The sequence below is a fragment of the Podarcis liolepis genome, assembly GCF_965112155.1.
Source record: "Podarcis liolepis genome assembly, chromosome: 10".
Lineage (NCBI taxonomy): Eukaryota > Metazoa > Chordata > Lepidosauria > Squamata > Lacertidae > Podarcis > Podarcis liolepis.
This window is the reverse complement of record NC_139562.1, coordinates 50,025,436-50,046,706: the sequence shown is the minus strand read 5'-3', so window position 1 is coordinate 50,046,706 and position 21,271 is coordinate 50,025,436. Positions and strand designations below refer to the sequence as shown.

Here is a 21,271-nt window from a genome sequence, read left to right as displayed (position 1 = left end):
CAGTTGAAGCCATGTGTGAAACTAGCCCTTATGTTAAGATTTCCAGCTCCCAGAGTATGTATGCTCTGTGGTCACCTCTGACCAGATCGTAAGAGGTCACAATTCATAAGGCCAGTTACACAAACATGCTTCCCTGCCCCCTGCTGTTTAACTCTGTCCTGCAGGGCAAATTGTTTAACAACTTTTTGTTAAACTGCTTGTTAACAAGGCTATGGGGAATTCAAGATGCATATCACACCCCTAGCTCACAGTACACTGCAACTATAACCCCAAAGGGTCAGAACTTGAGGTTAAAAAGCAGGTGTCTTTGTTGCTGTTCTAATGTGCATGATATTAAGAGAGCAAGGAGTGGCAATATTACCAAAGCTGGATATTAACATACATATATTTCAAGTGCAAGAGGAAGGGGTGATAGGGAACCAGACTTATTAAATTATATATTGAAATAATTTACACTTTAGTAACACTTGAGAAACAAAACAAAAAAAATAGCAAAAGGATCTTAGATGTTGCTTAAAATATTTCAGTTTCTCTTTATCTTCAGCTATCACAAAAGACATTATATTTGTCCCTCTAAATCTCTATAGGCATGATCCAAAGTGCCACTGGAATAGATTCAATGGCATAATTCTACATACTGTATGTGTCTACTCAGAAGTAAGTCCCATTGAGGTCAATGGGATTTACTCCCAGGCAAATGAGAGTAGGCTCCCACTGGAAAGAAATGAGATTTTAGAAATGCTTAATTTGGCTGTATCTTGCAGAGGAAAAGCACTGACATATTAATTAAGATGGAAACACACAAAAGGCTTTGTCTCAATGGAAATTAAGCTCAACAAAACAGTTTAGGGTAGGAAAGCAATATCCCAAAGAAGTAGTTTTTCCTCTAACTTTTAAAAATATCCCTGTTGATATATGTTTTACATTTCTCTTTAAACAGCCACTATTGGAAACAGCGGCCAGATTTTACTCCAGTGTAAATATATAAGGTCACCTGTTGGCTCTTGAACACCATACTTCTTTGTTAAAACTTACCACTCTAACTTTTGGGAGGGAAATCATTTACAAAGAAAACTGTTCAAGGAAGTAGTAAAGTAAGCAGTAGATTTGCATATAAATTAGCCCCGATTATCTTTAAAAAATAAAAATAAAAGCCAACATGTGGGGCTTTGTTTGGAATGGGGAGAGACTGCTTTAACTTCACTTTAAAGGGGAATCTTATTTGTGTCTACTAAGAAGACCCAGTGGGGGCCTTACTCCCAAAAGTCCACAGGATGCAGTCTGTACAAACTACTTCAGTCAGGAATAGTCTCTCTAAAGTGTTCAAGACTCCCTCTACCAAACCTTACTTAAGAATGACTTCCTCTTTATTTTATTTTTTTAATGGCTTGAAGATTTCAGCTTTAAACTTGGAAGATCTTTGCTACATTTTGGTCAAAGCTGCCTGCCTTTTTAAAAAAATAGTCATTTGCAGCAGGCAGGTCAGATGAATTAAAGGTCTTCCATCTGTGGCATGTCTACAGGAGCAAGAGGAGAGAAATTGGCACAACAAAAATGCTAGGGCTCTGGGGCAGAAATGCCAGGGTGCCCTTCTTCCTCAGAGGTGCAGGCAAAAAAGAGAAAAGGTGCCTAAGAAGTAAGTTACTTCTGTGTGACATTTCTGTCCCAACTTTCTGCCACAATGGAATGCACTGACCTTTTAAATGTTGATTAATGAAAACGCATTCAGATATAGGTAGCCGTGTTGGTCTGACGCAATCGAAATAAATTATTATATATACATATTTTTTTAATTGTCCAGTAGCACCTTAAAGGGACGCGGGTGGCGCTGTGGGTTAAACCACAGAGCCTAGGATTTGTGGATCAGAAGGTCGGTGCTTTGAGGGGCTCCTGTTGCTCGGTCCCTGCTCCTGCCAACCTAGCAGTTCGAAAGCACATCAAAGTGCAAGTAGGTAAATAGGCGGGAAGGTAAATGGCATTTCCGTGCGCTGCTCTGGTTCGCCAGAAGCAGCTTAGCCATGCTGGCCACATGACCTGGAAAAACTGTCTGCGGGCAAACGCCGGCTCCCTTGGCCTATAGAGCGAAATGAGCGCACAACCCCAGAGTCATCCACAACTGAACCTAACGGTCAGGGGTCCCTTTACCTTTACCACCTTAAAGACCATCTAAGTTTGTTCTGGGTATAAGCTTTCGTGTGCATGCACACTTCTTCAGGCACATTGAAACAGAAGTCACCAATGACTCAATGCGTATGGTAAACCCATATACCCATCTCCTACTACCCTTCTGAGATAAACCCCACCCCATTCTCTCACTATATATAAGGGTCTGGTGACTTCTGTTCCAGTGTATCTGAAGAAGTGTGCATGCACACGAAAGCTTATACCCAGAACAAACTTAGTTGCTACTGGACAATTTATTTATTTATCATGAAAACGATTAAGTCTCTTGTTAAAAAAGGAGGGGGCACGGAAGAAGGGGGGGAGGCATCTTCATTACAAAAGAGCCAAAAAATCCCATCCAAAATACTTATCTCTGTTTGGGACCCATGCAATAACTCCCCCCCCCCATGACATAGATGGGTGGCTTTACTCATAAAGCTGGAACTTATGAATGGGGAACTTGTGCGGGGCGCGGAAGAAGGGAGATGCACTCCAAAAACCCGAAGTAGCCCAGGCTTCCTCAGCACAGGGAAGCTCGCCCCCTTTTTCGGTGAGGCAGGAGGCTGCCCTTCCTACGTCAACTGCTTCGCCTCGCCTTCACTTCGCGCTCGCTCTCCCCGCGCGCGCTCCTCCTTCGCTCCCCTGGGCTCGCCAGGGACTGCAGCGCGGGACTCCTCGCGACCAATGAAAAGCGCGCGCAGTCTCCGCAAGCCCGAAGCACCGCCGCAAACGCCACAGGCGCTGCTCTGCGGCCCGGGCGGGGCGGAGGGCTTCACCCGCTGGCGTGCGCAACGCCTCAGGGGAGCCGAAAAAGCATAAACAATAATAATAAAAAAGAAGGGGAGAGCGTTTCTTTCGGGCTCCCCCCCTCTCATACCTCCCCCCCTAACACAAAATTCCTCAGACCCCGATTCCCGCACCCCCTCTAAGCTACCGTCGCTCTAAAACGGATGGCCATTGCACCCCCTCTCACACGAAGCACCGCAGTCAACGCACACGGCGCGCAGGCAGGCATACCTACCAAGGCGAGGAGGGGGGCGGGTGGTTCGTCTCTCCACTGCATCGGAAGCGGCCGCCTCCACACGGAAAAAAACTTCCCGAAGCCTCCCTGCTGTCCCCCTTCGACAGCTCTTCCAGTCAGCCCCCTTCCTCTGCGGCTCTCTGGGCGCCCCCGCCGCTCCTGCCCATTTCTTCGCGAGACCGGAGTCCGCGGCGGGCTTCGCTCCTCCCCGACGTCCCGTCCCCCCACCCCTCACAGCCGCCCACCCCCTTCGCCGCCGAGCAATCCTCTCAAGGGGCCTTGACAAATCCCGCCGAAGGAGCGTCTTCTTCAGTCAGTCGCCTCCACACGCGCACACACAAAAATCATTCCTCAAGGGGGTTTTACTCAGAGCAGGACACGCAGTTGAATCGGCTCTCTTTAACGCCAAGTTCAGCTCTTTCACTGTGAAGAAGCGAAGGAAATTCCTTCACTTTCTGCTGTCAAGTCTTTGCCCACTTGGAAGATCAATTGCCCCGGCTGAGAGGGAGACGAGTGCTTTGCATTTCCTCAGGGAGGAGACACTCAATTTCCTCTCTCATTTCAGGCAACTGAGTCCGAGGCAGGATATTTTCAGTCACAGGAGGCAGCTCACATCCTGAGGGTGGGGACGTGCTGGAGAAAAGTGGCGGTTTTTTATGGTGTTCATGTTAAGTTTTCAGTCTGTGTCACCCTAACTCCACCCTCCATTGTGCCTAAAAGCCCTCCTGGCTACATATCTGAGCTGACCCCTGTGCAGTTTCTAATTCCTTAAGCGCCAGTCAACGCTACCAATCAATCACTGGTGACCCAGTATGAACTACAAGTGGCCATAAAAGCTAGGGAGAGGAGCAGCCAAGTCAGTCCTGAAACACATGGATGCGTAAAACCAAAAAGATGGGAGGCCTCATCAATTTCCCCTTTCTTCCCAGGCACTCCCTTCATCATCGCACAACAAGGAAGTCAACAAGAGGATGCCACTGGGTCAGAAATTAACAAGCATATGGCTATTCTGAGAAGGGAAGCATTTCCATATGAATCGCCTAAGCATTCCCTACCATGTAAGCCAAGGAAGGTTAGGTACTTCTGGAAGAATAAGCATTGCTCCCCACCAGACAACAAAAAGCAACAATGGCTTGGAACTTCCATGTTTGTCCGCTTCTCATCTCTCTGTGCATTGGCCATGGGTCTTAAAGCAAGGTTCAAGATCTCTCCTAATTCAAAATGTATCGGTACATCCCATTACAAGCCTGGATTTACGTGTTAAAACTATACCGCCAAATAATTATACACCTTGGGGTAGAAATATAGGAGCATGCCTCACTGCTTCTTCAGGTCTCTTATGAACCTTTGATCCCTTTAACAATTATAGTCAAAAGCGATTAAGTAATTCTCTTTCAAAGCTCAAGTATTAGCCTCACAACCAATTTGTGAAGTCACAAAATCCTCAGTTTGTGGGCAGGTGGCATAAGCAGCTTACTGCACGACTCCAGGAACCCAGGTATTTCATTTTAGCCCTGTTTTTGTCCTGTTAACTTCGGTAGAACTAAACTCTAGTATAGCCGAATAGCCTGGTTTAGCTGGGCTGCTGATAGAACTCTGGTGTTTGCTTGTGTTTAACACAGACAGCTTACTTGTATTTAATAGGAGCAATCCTATTCCTTGATCAGTGCTGCTGGCAAGGAGTAGGATTCAGTGGTAGCAGGCCCCTTCTACACCTGCATTCAAAATGGGACCCTGGGAAGCCAGCAGGGCCAGCGATGGTCCAGGTTCTGTAAACTGACAGAGTTTGGGCCCCTGTGCTGTGCCAATCCAGAGCTGCCATAATAGGTGCAAACACTATGCTACCACCTTCTGCCTGATCCAGTGGTGAATCTGCCATGCCATGCTCCCTCTGCCCCAGTCTGGATTGCTGCCTTAAACATTACACTGGCCTTTGCTGTATTAAGATACTTAATAGTGCAGTCTTTTGCATGTCTACTCAGAAACACTGAACTTATGAAGTTCAATGGGAGTTAAGTGTGTATAGGATTTCAATCAATACTTCAGTGCCTACAATGGGTATGAATAAATGTAGTGTAGGACATCTGTAAAGACAACAAAGTAAGGAAGGTGGAGTGTTAATAGTTCCCGAAAAAGCAGGCATAATAGTCTGCTGCAGCAAGTTGTCAAAGGTTTATATCAGGGGTGAGGAAACTGTGGCCTTCTAAATGTCGCCAGTGATTAATTTGTATTACTGCTGAACAAGCCTCTGCAACATCTGAACCTATAAACTACTGATTGTGAAATGACTGAACTACCTACAATATTGGAGTTTAAACATATGTTATCTAAGAACTTGGGTGCAAAAGCTGTCTAAACAAACATTTCCATTCAGCTGAACAACAGACCTCATTGTAAGCTTCAGTGTAACATTGCACACTTAGCAGCGAAGAGTTTAGTAAAGCTTAACAGCTCAGAAGTAGAATTGGGTTTCCAGTGCCAAGTAACAGGGACACCGGCGAAGAATGTTGGTATTTGAGCACAGATAGCTGAAGGTTAAGTTTGTAAGTGCAACAGCTAGCAAGACTTGGCCCTGGTCAGACAACAGTATTTATAATTCAGACATGCTTGGCCAACAGCCAGCACTGAATCAACTTGATGAACTTTCAAAACGGGATGAACTAATGACACGGCTGCTCCTTCTTTGTACATTTTAAAGTGGAAACTTTTTCCAGCTCTCATTTTAGATATGATTTTTCAGGCTTCAACAGCCTTCAACAACTAGCCTGCCATTCACTCTAGGAACCCTGCAGCATAACTCTACTAGGTATGCCTGAGACATTCAATCTTTACCAATTCCAGTACAGAAGTGGATCCACAATAATTTGTGCACTGGAACATAGCGGTCCACCTTATTTTGCGCTTCTCTACACAGTGCAACAATTTTCAGGTCCCCAACCTCATAACAGTGATTTTTAATTGACACTCTGTGAGATAATAGATGTTCAAATGTATATGTTTAGATGGTTTTCAGTGCATTTAAAAAACAATAATAATAAATTAAATACAGATACACATGCAGATTTATCCACCCTAAACTCTACTCAAATAAGATCCAATTTATTTATTTTTCTGTTTAGCCTCTGTTTGTTGGTCAGAAACTGAAACATTTTCTTGAATTCAGTTAATCTGCATTGTTCTTTAAATGATACCTTGTGTCACACGCAACTTAAAATTGTGCACAGCAAACAAATTATCACTTGGAGGAGAATGAGACAAACAGATCCTGCCAGAGGAGAAGATAACAGAGCTTGCAGGCATATCTCTCTGATGACTAATCACTCCCAATACCTGCATGATGGCAACTATTTAGTCGTATTACTCCCTGAGATCTCCAATTTACTTACATAGAAAAATTATTAGAGGGGAAATAAATGTTAACACCTGAAGGTGAATACTTTTTCCAACCACCCATTTCAACTGTAGCTGCAACTTTTCAGTCAAAGATGCAACAGAGTTTTTAAAAAGCATTTTAAAACAAGCATTTTAAAACAACATATATTTAAAATTAAAAGAATCCCAAACATCTGTTCATGTTTGGTATTCAGGATGTTTGTGGATAATAGTCTTTGATACATACTATAAAAAAACCCCTCTTTGGGCCACCAAATTTCTTACAGGTAATATGAAGTGATTTCTCAACTTCAAATTCCCTGTAAGAATGCATTATCAAGAGTATGTAGTGCACAACACATATTGCAGCATTATCCGTAAGACAAACACAGCTGCTAACTAATCCCAAATGTGACTGACCACAAGCATTTACATTATGTGGCTATGTTTTATATACAGGTGATTTTTTTTTTTTATTTCTCTCAAGGAAGGGGTTTATGTACCTTAAACAAGAATATATAGTTATTTAAAACAATTCATGTAAAAATCAGGCATAGGCAAACTCGGCCCTCCAGATGCTTTAGGACTACAACTCCCATCATCCCTAGCTAACAGGACCAGTGGTCAGGGATGATGGGAATTGTAGTCTCAACACATCTGGAGGGCAGAATTTGCCTATGCCTGATCTAAATCCACACATGAAACATTATTTGGGTGCGGGGGAAGTCTATGTTAATTAAATGTGAAGGGTTTTTTGTTGTTTGTTTTTTGTAACAAAGAACACCAAGCTAATTGTAACTCAAAGCAACAGCACAGCTACCCCTCTGGAAATTGTTAAAACGGAAAGATAAGGGAAGGAAACAAAGATGGACTCAGGGCTGGTCTTTGCATATGATTCATTCAGGTGACTGGTCCCAGGCAGGACACCATTTTTTGCTTCCAGTAATTAATTTAAAAAGTGACAGCAGGGAGTCAGAAGGGAATGAAGAAGAAGAAGAGTTTGGATTTGATATCCTGCTTTATCACTGCCTGAAGGAGTCTCAAAGCAGCTAACAATCTCCTTTTCCCTTCCTCCCCCACAACAAACACTCTGTGAGGTGAGTTACAGATAGGTAGCCGTGTTGGTCTGCCATAGTCAAAATAAAAAAATTCCTTCCAGTAGCACCTTAAAGACCAACTAAGTTAGTTCTTGGTATGAGCTTTCGTGTGCATGCACACAAAAGCTCATACCAAGAACTAACTTAGTTGGTCTTTAAGGTGCTACTGGAAGGAATTTTTTTATTCTGTGAGGTGAGTGAGGCTGAGAGACTGAGTGTGACTAGCCCAAGGTCACCCAGCAGCTGCATGTGGAGGAGCAGGAAATCAAACCCGGTTCACCAGATTATGAGGTATATTAAAAAATGGCTAGTATGTTTTTTTTTCTCTTTTCTATATTGTTTGTTGATATATTTGTATTTGTCTTTCTGTTTGTTATTTTTTTGGTGAAGGGATTTTGTGTGTTTATTGTTTTGTGTTTGAAAACTTAATAAAATATATTTTTTTTAAATGGCTAGTATGTACAAGGAACTGGGGGCTGCTTAAATCTATTCCTTGTGCAATGGCACTACAATTTTACAGCCTGCTATTTTGGGTGGGGTGAAGAAGTCTGCAGAAACCTCCTACAAGATTCAAAATTTGAATGAGGCAAACTTATCCACAGGATGCTAAGAGGAGTTAATCATGTCTCAAATGGATTGTTATTGCCAAGGGTGAATCCATTCTTTTTGGGTTTGTTTTGTTTTTCTCCATTCTTAAAAGGAAAAGGTTGTGCGTCACAAGGTCCATCAAGGCCCAGGCTTATTTCAGTGGGGAAGTTTAGCTGTCCCAGAGTTGGCAGCTCAGCAGAATGAATTCTGTTTTAACAAGCTCCACCCATTCCTCCTCCCCAATCCTTGGAGCCTTCATCAATAAAGATAAAACTGTTTGCCTCATAAATTATCCAAGAAGAGTATCATGAAGTAAACTACTGGTAGATGACATTTGTCAGGCAGAACAGATTTAAGAGCACACAGAAAGACTGTTGTTGCTACAAGCAACATTAAGCCAAATTCCATGCAGCTTGGCAAGCACTCCCCTCTTACAAAATTAATTGCTGCTTATGCTATATTACACCTATTTATAAAATTTGATCTATATGAAGCCCATTTCTACGCAGAATCCCCACCTCAAGGTCTCTCTTAGCAATTGTGAGTCCAGCGCGATAACACTGGGACAGAACCCAACCCCTATAATGTCCTGTTTGTTGCTGTTATTACCAGGTTCCAAGTAAAGTAGGAGGCTATACAGGAGTTTATGGCACAGTAGCAAATACACCATATTGCAGCCCACACTCGTCTTGTTTGAATTATTTGGAACAAGTTGCTGATGGAAGAGCTCTCCCACATTTGCAGCAAAAAGAGTAGTCAGCTAATTGAGCTCAAGAACCTGGGGGGGGGGGGGAGGGAAGCATGTTGATCAGACAGGGAACATTTCTTCCTTGTGGGTAAGCTTCTGGGTGCAGCATCCCAGGAGACAAACGCAAAGCACAGTTGGAGAAACAGATGTTACTCTTACTTTGCACATTAATCTACATCCCACCCATGGAAATGTCAGAGGGTTTCTGCTTAGAATATGTGCCCGTCCTCCACCCAGGTAAGCAAAAAAGGAATTGCCAAGTTCAGGGGACCATCTAGATGGGCAAAGGCAGTCAAGGGTTTGGAGTGCAGGGTGCCGCCGGGGAAGATGCCTTGATTTCAGAGGTTCCTCATGTAGATATCATCACCCGGAATTGTGGCAAAATGTAGAGGCAAAGTTCTAGATGACAGGAGAAAAATTGTGCACTAGAACTCTTAAAAGGGACTTCCGAGTTTTTTGTTGTTCAAGAGTGTTGGAAAGAAACATGAGCAGCTCCAACTGGAAAAGCATTTTCTCACCCAGGAAACATGACAACACCCGGCTATCGGTACGGTTTTGCTCCCAGAAGTATCGCTATACATTAAGTTCCCTTGAAACATCAATAGTGATGTCCATGACTCTTTAGAGAAATATAATAAGTCACACCTTGGTTTTCAAATGGCTTAGTTCTCGAAAGTTTTGACTCCTGAACGCCGCAACCCCGGAAGTGAGTGTTCCGGTTTTTGGCAGCCGAACATCCGACACAGCTTCCACGGCTTTCGATTGGCTGCACGTGCTTCCTGCAGCCAATCAGAAGCTGCGCTTTGGTTTCCAAACATTTTGGAAGTCGAATGGACTTCTGGAACAGATTCCGTTTGACTTCCAAGGTACAGCTATAACGGTGTTGAGCTGACCACTCCTGACTGGAGTAATAAAATGCCCATATCTGAGTAATGGAGAAAACAGGTAGCCCTGTGACAACACTTCTACTATATCATGGGTCGGCAAACTAAGGCCCGGGGGCCGGATCAAGCCCAATTGCCTTCTAGATTCGGCCTGCGGATGGTCCGGGAATCGCCGCATGGATCGCCAGCGCACACATTCTTTCCCTCCCCCTCACACAGAGGTGCTTTTCTCCTCAGGGACAGAGAAATCTTGTCCCACACCGGGCGCCATCGACGCCTGCCCACCTCAGCAGGTGCTGTGAAGGGGGCATGTGACGCCGGCTGTGTTTTCCTCCTGCTCTTCCTGCCTCTCCCTCAGTCTGCCCTCCCTTCCTTCTCTGTGCCTCTTTTCCGTGCTGCTTCCTTGCACACTTTCTTTGTTGCTGCCTCCCTCCCTCCTTCATTCCTCTCATGGTGTTCAGGCGGGTTGTTGCGGTGGCCACGGCCACCACTTGTGGGTTGACAGACGGCTCTGTCTTCTTCTCTGCGGTGCCTCATGGAAAGAAGCAGCAGCAGCCGGTGGTGGGTAAAATCTCTTGAGACGGCCCGGTTCCCCTACCTCCATCCGCGGCTCCTCCACCGGGGCTGCTGCTTCTGTCTTCGCCCGCCAACGCAGCCTCCTACCCCGCCACAGCGCCTGGCTGGCTGGAGAAGCCCAACTGCGGCTATTGAGACGACAACTGGGACAAGTAAAGCGAAGCATCTTCAGGCCTCTTCGCGGGCGGGCGAAAATTGTTCACCCCCCCCCCATACAGTCCGGCCCCCTGCTGAAAAAGTTTGCTGACCCATGTACTATATCATCTTTCTCTTCTTTAGATTGAAATCTCCTCCTGTTTTGTGTGTTCATTTGATTTTTTACTTCCCTTACTCTGTTAAGTGCCATGTGCATTGATGGTGCTTTAATACATTAAATTGATGGCTTGCTGCTCACCACGATTCTCTATCTTACATTAGAAGGATGATTTAATCATGTTTCGGCTAATGATTTAATGGGATACCATTCCTCTCCATTTTGTGCAGCACTATGAAGGAACAGCTAGCATCTTTGCTGCTGAGGGCAAGAATGCCTCTTTCATCTTTCTTTGCATTGTTAATTTTAAAATGACAATGGAATGAGAGTTTATACAGACATGCATTGTGTTTTTATATGTGTTGGAATCCACCCAGAGTGGCTGGGGTAACCCAGTCAGATGGGCGGGGTACAAAATAATGACTACTACTACTAGTACTACTGCTGCCGCTACTAGTAGTAGTCGTCATAGTTGCATTAATGTTACTTTTGGTTCTGGCTGCTGAAGCATATCCAGGTCAGGAGGAGACTCTCTTGTCTCTCAGTACATGGCAGAGACTTGGAATAAACATTGTATAAACATCCTTATCTAGACTAATCACTCCACTATTAGACATATACCTTCAGGCTAGAGGATCTCTCTCTTGATAGCAATCAGCCTACATCACTGATGACCAGTTTAAACATCACATACACATTATCCAGGTGCAAATTGTGTATTGCAGATCACTTCCTAAGGGATGACTGGACACCCTGGGGTGAAATAGCTACACTTGTAAACAAGTTTTAGCATTGCTGTTTTGTTTTAAAACTTGTTTTCAATGACAATGGAAATGCTTTGATTGTGGGACATGTCACATGCTGCTGCTAACCTTAAAATGTTCTTCTGAAAAAGATGGTGAAGTTGTTGCTTCAGTGGGTTATCATAGGAAAAGATGTTTTGGATTGGCATTCCAAAGTGCTGTGAAACAAATCTGCATATGAAGAGTACAAAACACTAGACAGCAAAAATAAAAAGTTCTGGCCCAAATTCTCATTCAGTTCTAGTAATCCGCATAAAGTAACGACTAACTTTTGCTTAGGCTTGTTTTTCTACACTGCTTTTTGTATCGATTCTGACCTGAAGCAAAGTACTGTAGTGAACTACCAAATTCTTCTGGCACAAATTTCTCAAAATTAGGCACAGGAAATAAAGTTGGAAGATGGTAATGTATTACATGGGTTTTAGGTCCAGTGAAGAGTAAACCAAATTAACAAGCTGAAAACTGTAAAGATAACCAGAATGCACCATAAACATTATAAATGTTAATACAATATGTAAATCCTTGCGGAAATGAAACCTGAATAGTCACTTTGAACAAATATTTCTCAAATATATTCATTTTCAATCTTCACACTTCTACCCTTTTATAATAAAGGGAAAGAACTACCAAAAACAAGTTATTTCTTCTTGGGGGATTTTGTTTGCCTTCCAGTATTCAGAAAACACCAGCTAAAAAGGCCACAGGATATATATTTCCATTCTTTTCACAGAAGCTTTTCTGTTTATGTACACAAACAGGAGACGATACAACTTTAGCTGTGGCCCTATAAACCCATTTATTCTTCTCCTCCCAACAGTTTGCTCTAGGACACATCATTAAACAAAGAAAGTTCCTACATCTGGTCCACATCTGCAACATACAGAATTGTATTTTCCATCATCACATGTAATCGCTTAGTAGTAATATACTTCCTGGTAATTAATTTAATAATTCCCTTTAACTCAGCGCATTGCAGGGGTGTGTGTGGGTGTACACTGTATTTCCAGATCTTGACAAAATATTGACTTGTGACCTTGTTCTTTGAATTTAATACAAATTCATAAGTTGGTTTGCAGGGAGCCCTTAAGACACAGTTTCCCATTTCAGATGTCATGGGAAACTGTGGTTTAAGAAAACAAAAACCACCTCACTAAAAGCTGAGCATAAAAGGGGAGAAAGGGGTCTCTGTATTTCCCTTCAGCTTGTGCCTTGTGCTCAGTGTCAAGGAATATGAACAACTCTTATTAAACAAGGATAGGGGAGGCACTGGGCAGGGATACTAAACTTCCCATTCCCTGAAACTGTGTATCCACTGAATGAACTTAACAGGGAGATAAATAAAAACAATGATCTGTTATAAATAGTGGTCTATGAAATTTTTTCTACATGGAAAAAGATTGAACCCAGACATCAAGGTGATTTAAAGCCACTGCCATTTAAGTTCCTTTTTAAAATAGCTCAGTACATTCTGCTCTTTTTTGGGGGGGGAGAGACCCGTCTACTACCAATCTCGGACTAGGTATTATATTTACACTCTGCCTGTTTGAAATCTTAACTCACATATTTGGTAAAGAGGCAGTTCTAAATTGCAAACTTTGAACATAGAGCTATTATGCCAGAGTAGTCACATACATGCTATTCACAGGACTTGACTGAAATACCTTCAGTCTGTTTCTTAATCAGGTTAGTTTAACATAGGAAGCTGCCATTTTCTAGCCCATCTAGCACAATGCTATCTACAATGCTATCTCTCTCAGCCCTACCTGGAGATGCCAGGGACTGTTTCCATGCAAAGCAAGCATGTGTTCTCCCCATGGAACTACAACTCTTCAGGGGGAAGAATAAATTCCATTCAGAAAACATGCCCTGCGCAGTTGATGAATGGAAGCCTCTTGTGGCCAATGGAAGCCTTCTTGTTGATGATGTGCTGCCACTTCCCTCTTGCCGCTTTTCACTAGTCTCACCTTGAAGCTTTGCTGATGCTACTTCAAATACCTTGTTGCTACCCACTCACTTGTCCCTACTCTTTTCACAGCGCAACACACACACCAGATTGGCAGGTGGGTGTGTGGGAAGTGGTTGGAAGAGCGCTAGCAACACTTTCAACTGGTTGCCAAATTCCCTTTGGACTCTCAGCTGCTGTTAAAGTTATTATTATAGGAGAGGAAGCAGGAAGTGCCCTTCCCACAATGGAACAGCTGGTGGTGCTGGGTTTTTTGGCTCCCCTAGGGCAGGACCCACTGAAACTGCAGGTCTGTTTATGGCTGGTTGAGTGCTAACAACACTCACTCCCTACCAGCAAACTCAGATCAAACAGAGACACACACAGAATCACTGAATTGTAGAGTGGGGAGGGAACCCAGCGGTCATCTGGTCCAGCCCCCTGCAATCCCGGTATCTCTTGCCCAATATGGGGCTTGAAGCCATGAACCTGAGATTAAGAGTCTCATGCTTTACTGACTGAGATATTCCAGCTCATTAAAAAAACCCTTATTGGACTGAACCACTAGTAAGGTTCACTCACAATAATTAATTTAAACTCTGGTGATATCCGGCCCAAACACAACAATATATTGTATTGCAGAGAGAATAGATAAGAGGTGTCAGTTATACCTAGGATAACAGTTATAAGCCATCTTGGCCCCATGCTGAGCAGAAATTTCCAAAATGCATCACACACAAAATACTTTCCCTTGAACTTTTCATACATGACTGCCAGTAGCTAAGTAACTATATTATGTTTAAGATGAGTTTCACGGGTATCATAGGTATAAGGTTGTGAAGAAATCCAAGAAAGAGTCTACCAACAGAAAAATCTGAAAGCTAAACTTGAGTTCCACCTTAACAGGGATATGACCAACTTTCTGCTTGTCAATTTAGCTTACATAGCTGTCTGGATCCTGTTATGAGTAAAGAACAGTTATTCACTCACATCTTTCCTGGGGGGTTTCTTTCCTTGAAGTTTCCATAACAGGAGGAGGTCATTTGTCGGGAACTGCAGGAAAAAGTCTGAACTCAAACCTTTATTTCCAAAACATTCATGCTGTCTGTTGCTGGGACGTGTTTTACTACTGTAGTTCAAAAAGAGTCTGAACTGAAGGCTACAGGATTAAGTGCACTTATATTCTGCCTTCCTTCTATCATGGAGCTTGAGGCAGCATACATGGGAGTTCCCAAGCAATCTCCCATCCAGGCCCTAACCACACCCATACATGTGTGTAAGGGAGCTGCAACACAACCATGCCCTGGTAAGTAAAGCACGGGCTTTGAGCCAATTGGGTTTTTCCAAAATTCAAGGCAAGCAAAACACAATTGCTAAGAACAGAACTGCCATCTATCCAGAGCCAAATTCTAAGAAATACGCAATTGTGCCGACAAGCTGACATTTATTCTATCATGAGCTAAAGGTAAAGGGACCCCTGACCATTAGGTCCAGTCGTGGCCGACTCTGGGGTTGTGGCACTCATCTCGCTTTACTGGCCGAGGGAGCTGGCGTACAGCTTCCGGGTCTTGTGGCTAGCATGACTAAGCCGCTTCTGGCAAACCAGAGCAGTGCACAGAAACACTGTTTACCTTCCCGCCAGAGCGGTACCTATTTATCTCCTTGCACTTTGATGTGCTTTCAAACTGCTAGGTTGGCAGGAGCAGGGACCGAGCAACGGGAGCTCACCCTGTTGTGGGGATTCAAACAGCTGACCTTCTAATCGGCAAGTCCTAGGCTCCATGGTTTAACCCACAGCGCCACCCGCATCCCTAGTACATGAGCTACTCGGTGGTAAATCTATAACACTCTTCCTAGTTAGTTCCATCTTATTTTCCCTCACTAATCAGCAAGAGAGCTTCCTCCATGCTTACTTGGTCAGATGTGCGAGTTATCGAAGGTGACAGCCAACCAAGATGTACTTCAAGTAGACTAAATGTAATTAATGGACCTAAAGTAGTCGTGAGCAGGGAGAACTCTGGGTACAACTCCAGAAACCTATTTTCTTGCATTATCACTTCACCTCATATTTATGCTGAATAAACAACAGGTTGGATGCAGACTAACAGCACAATACAACTCTATGCAAAAGTAAGCCCCAAGTTCAATGAGTCATACTCCCAGGTAAAGGGAGTATAAGGTTGCAGCAGAACACAAGTTCCATTAAAATTAATGTGACAGGTTAGCCATGTTTTAATTTTCTCAATCAGACTAAGTTAGTCTGGATCCGGGGAGTCCAGGTTCACATGGGTGTCAATGAATAAGACTCCACATGGTAAGAAGGATGCAGGTGGGCAATTGTAGCAGCTCCTACACCACTATCTGCTCTCCCTCCCACTCCAAAAGGGACTAGCAACTTCTTGGATGCAAAAGCAGCAGAGAGGAACAAGGAAGTTGTTGTTCGGTGCACAATATTACTAGCACAGAAGCATCAAAGCCTGGTTGAAATTCTGTTATCTTAGTCTCTTCTCCAAACCAGACAGACTATATTCAGTGTTACTCAAGGTCAGATGGACTATTCTTGGATGTCAATTTCTGTTACCTCCTACAGAGAGACCTTTAATCCACTGTTGTGTAGGTTGCAGTGACGCTATTGTTGGTTGTGCACCAGTCAAAAAACATTAATCATTCGTTTCCCTTAATCTTTCAAAACAATCTTTGGATTGAAACCCTAGTTTTTTAGTATTTGTACAAGCACACTCTTATGTGGTTTTAACAATATTAACTTCCAAATAAATGCTAAAGGTATCTCAGTATTCCATTTGAAATGAGCATACAGGAACACTGCACTTACTCTTTGTAAAATATATAGCTGATGGAGCTATAAGGATCAAAGGTATGACTCAGTAGAAGACAACTTTCTATGTTCCCATCCACAACCATTTCAAAATCTGAGAAACATTTTTCTTACCTGTACAAAAGCAATGCAGTAGTCATGACCGATACCTAGAATTGATCCCTAGATTCAACAAGCACATTCTGACTTCTCACACATTTACCTATCATATCTTGGGGGGTGGGATATGTTCCCCTGCTTCCATGCACAGAAGCAGTTTGCTGTTTTCAAAAACTGATGCTCTTTCCAAAAAAAAAAAAAAAAGAATAAATGAGTGCTGATACAGTAGTTTAATTCTACAAAACTGCTTCAAGGCACAGACCATATTTCTTCCCATATTATATACTTATAGTTCAGTATAATTAAATTAATGCATCATTCTCATTTTGAGCCACTTCCAATTTTTTTTTAAGTAACATGTTTTTCAATTTCCTCAAAGCTAGTCATTCCAAAGGCACCCAGCCCCTAATCTGAAATTTTATATATTTCTTAAGTCCCCCCAATTATCCTCTATCAGAACAACGCCCTTTTGAGTAAGTTGAAACAAGATTCAGATTATTAGCTCAGGGAACATTTCCCAAGGCTACACTGGAATGTGTTAAGATGAGGGGGGGGGGGGGAGGAGTTCTGTCATATGCAGTGACAGCCGTCTCAAAGGCAGGGCACTCCTGGATAAATTGGCATGCATAGCTTAGGGTTCATCTCCTCCTCTAAGCTTAATCTTGAAAGGGTGACTGTAAAAGATAAAGAAAATAACCTGAAGCAACAGACATAGAAGCTCTCACCAGTACAGAGAACTGCTGCCTTATACCAGGCCAAAACAGTTGTCCTCTTAATTCTAAGCCCGGTGTTGTCCACTCTTGATTGACAGTGGCTCCCCAGAGCCTCTGGCAGGTCTTTACCCATCACCCACTAACTGATTTAACTGGAAATATGTCAGGGATTGAATCTGGGGCATGATAAATGAAAAGCATGTGCTCTACACACATGATATGGTCCTTGGACAAGAAACTGAGGCTTCTGTTCCAATAGAAAACTGATGGGGTGTGGCGGAATTACAAGAGGTCTGCAGCCAATAATTGCTTGGGAAACACCAACCAATACGTTCCATTTAGTCCCCTACCATAATGTAATCTACTTCTTTGGGCTCCATGGTTCCAAATCCTTCTTCCTCCAAAATCTCCCTGTTGTGCCCACTCTAATGGCACAAAACCTCTCCTGCGCCAAAGCTGTGTGGGGAAGTTCTTCACTTCATTTCCAGCTCCTTCCAGGTCCTCCACAGACACACCCCTGAGATTCCTCCTCCTTAGGAAGGAAGCAACTGCTGTCGTGGTAGACAAGGCAGAGCAGGGAGGAGCCTTGGAGTGTTGCTGATGAAAGAATGGAACTTCTTGTTCCAAGAACTCTTGATTAGGGAGAATGAGAACCGACATGCGTGTGTTGGAATCGCCATCATGTTCCACTGCCTAATGTCAAGCGAATAGCTGAGCATCCAGCTGACACTCCTGGTTAGGGAATGCATCAACTGATACATCAGTTATACCAGGGATGTCTAACCAGTCGAAGCGATCTATCGGTCGATCACGGGGTGTCTGTGGTCGATCATGGGATCCTGATTGATTGCGCCAAATGAACAACCAAAAAAATGGGGGTCAATCCAATGGGTATATCACTGCCAGTTTATTTATAGTAGGAGTAGATCACTGTCTCTTGGAAGCTGGACGTGCCTGAGCTATACCATTACAGAGCATGCTAAGCCATTCCTCTCTCAATGGCAGCTATCTCCGCTAAGGATGATAGGAGGAGAGATGGACGCAACCCCTCCAGATATCCCTTGTAACTGAGCATTCATCATGATCTGTGGTCACACTTTCAACACCATTGGCTCCTTCCAAGGTTTCAGGTTTGTTTGCAATAGGGACATGTCCTGTACAGTGGTACCTCGGGTTAAGTACTTAATTCGTTCCAGAGGTCCGTACTTAACCTGAAACTGTTATTAACCTGAAGCACCACTTTAGCTAATGGGGCCTCCTGCTGCCAACGCACCACCGGAGCCAGATTTCTGTTCTTATCCTGAAGCAAAGTTCTTAACCTGAAGCACTATTTCTGGCTTAGTGGAGTGTGTAACCTGAAGCGTATGTAACCCGAGGTACCACTGTAGTAGTTTCCTGCTAAAATCCTGTAACTTTTCATACCACAAATGTTCCACAGGTTATGTTTGTTTGTTTGTGTTTGTTTGGTCAGACTTTCATTGTGCTATAGTTCAAGGGTGCCTCTCCAGACGGCAATTATGTGGCAAACTGGGGAAGCTTAGCAGAACTGTTGCTAAAGCAGACTAATGTGTGGATGCTCCAGTATAAAACACCTCAGGACCGCAACATCTCAAAGGACCACCTCTCCCCATATGAACAGACCTTGCAATCATCACCATGAGAGGTCCAGAGGTCCATAAGGAGGAGTATTTGGCACAGGAAAAATGCATCTCTAGGAGAGGGATTGCAGACCTGTGGGCCCTCCAGATATTGTTGGACTACAACTCTCAACATTTCCTACCATTGACCATCCTGGTTAGGGCTGATCAGGGCTTGAGATCCAACAACATTTGGAGGATCAAAGACTTCCCCCATCCCTCTCCTGGGACAAAGGGACCCTCCTCCAGAAAGCCTATCTACTCTCACTGAGATTTGCACTAACCTTGCACTACCAAGGCAGGATTGAGGCAAGAAGCATTTCCATTGTCCTACTTGCTCTGAACAAACTCCAAGGATCATAAGGAAGTGGCAGATCTCGAAAGATGTATATTGTGTTATCTGCATCCCAGCAGAGGTGAGAGAAAGACACTTATTTAGCAACCAGACTGAACTTTTAAATGCTGAACACACCAAACAATAAAAGTTTAGGCATTTTTATCACATCACTTGCTGCTTATCTGAAGCATTCTTCCCAGTTAGTTCAAAGGGTCAATTTCACACCAGGATACCAGTATTTATCAGCCTACTCTCCACCAGGGGCCTCATAATCGTAAAGAGAAGTGTTGCCTTCAACTGCTATGACAATGGCACAATCAAACAGGCACTTCAAAAGATATAGCGTTGAATTGACCACAGTCTTCATGTTAAATTCCAAGAGGCTTTCTTCATGAAGAAATCTGAACACAGCCTTCAGGACTATATATAGAAGAATGTGAAAAGTCAAAGTCACAAAGCTGTGTCAAATTGGACACAAGGAACCTATCTATATATACACCCTGCCATTGGTAGAGTATAGACATAGTCTTGGTAGTGAAATGCAAAATGAGTATTAGCATCTAAAGATGATAGTGATTAGCAGTCAATAGGTCCTCTGTTTTGCACATTAAAAGTCCATTGTCTTACTACTAGTAAACACCTCTGGGAACGGCAGCAGGTAGAAAGAAAAAATACAACGCCCCCAAACCAGATCTTGCCCACCTGCACAAGTAAACTTTTAGTTATGTAGAAATAGCCCAAATAAAACTTTTAGTTATGCAAAAATAGTAGAAGACACACAGAGCCACCCACCAGCTATAACCAAGCTCACCCAACCTTGTCACCCCATCAGCAACTCTCAGGATGTGATCACAGTAACAAAATCACCCACACACATCTTATAAACTTTAAATATGCAGCATCTCAGCATGTGAACAGATCCAGTCACGCTGCTAACAGGCAATGCAGGTAAACTGCCCTCAGGTGTTCATAAAAGGATGCTTTGCTCAGGACCATGCCCTCTCCACCCTCCCCTAAAAAAAATCAAATCATGACACCCGCCCCTTCCCCATTGTAACTGCTGCAGTAAACATCCCTTGATCTCTCCAGAGTAGGAAACTTAACAGTGATGCAAAGCATCTATAAAAAGTAAGTGCCAGAGCTTGGCTATTTCACTGCCTGTTTACTTGCTTTGTTTGAACAGGAGGCCCCTGTTTGTTTGCTTCAGAGCCCAAGCGCCAGGAAGAATGCCTCTCTGCTCCCTTTTTCTTAACCACTCCCCGATTTGCCAACTTTAGCTCAAACACTAACAGACAAATAGCATTATGCACATGACATATTCCTTCTCCCAAAAAACATGAATTAGGAAAACCACAATGGGTAGATTGGCTCTTAAAATTCTTCTCACCTCAGCTTAAAAAAATTCATTATCGTCATAATCATATTTGAATTGAGTTTTTTAAAAAATAAAAATAATAATAATCTGGTCTGGAATTTGGTAAATTTATATATAGTAATAAAGCTCGCCAGTGCTCTACTCTTAAGTACTTTACTTTTTGGCCTTTTTAGGGTTTTGGAACTGAAACAGAAGGAGGCTGGAAAACATATGCCCTGCTGTATTATGACAAATAGTTTTACATCTGGACAAAGTGCTTTTACATCTGCAGCATCAAAGTTAAAGCATCTATAAGGTACTATTGAACATAAATTGTTTGGGTTGAGATCTGGTAGCAGAGACAACACCCCAAAAATGGAGGCATATAATCTAAACTCTCTTCAGCCACAGTCAGCCAATGATACAGGGTAGTGAGGGTTGTAGTTTGAACAGCATCTGAGGAGACACAGGTTGTCCATTGTCATCTGTTCACCTTGATCTCCATGGAGGAAAGGTGAAATATAAGTTTGCTCAGTGATTCAAGTATAGGTCACCCAATGCAGGTAGCGGTGTTCCAAGATTTTAGGACTATATAACAGATCATACCAGCTGTTTGGGCAGAGGAAGCGTAGGCATTGTTTTGTCGTAATAAACCATCCTTTCTGTCTAATGACTGTCTAGCCTTTTCTGGACATTATTGTGGGGAATGGGAACGCTGCTTTTCTGATGTGTGGCCAAGAAAAAGGTAGACAACCCATTTGTTTCACTTGGTCTCGACTGGGAGCAAGAACCATCCAAGCTGATTTGTATAGTACCTTAAGCAGAGCAATTCATTCTGAAAATCTTAG

The 21,271-nt window shown here is 43.2% G+C and overlaps 1 protein-coding gene across 2 annotated transcripts in view; it reads right to left on the bottom strand.

The window, feature by feature from the left end:
• The window catches only part of PRICKLE1 (prickle planar cell polarity protein 1), a 71,056-nt gene that overhangs the window by 13,738 nt on the left and 36,047 nt on the right, over positions 1 to 21,271 (bottom strand). Inside the window, exon 1 of one of the 2 annotated variants that reach the window (XM_083463449.1) lies at positions 3,185 to 3,812. The exons of the other annotated variant lie outside the window; for it this stretch is intronic. The gene's annotated coding sequence lies outside the window, so the exon portion shown is untranslated. Of the gene's footprint in view, positions 1 to 3,184; positions 3,813 to 21,271 lie in introns of those variants that run through there. 2 annotated transcript variants of the gene reach the window in all.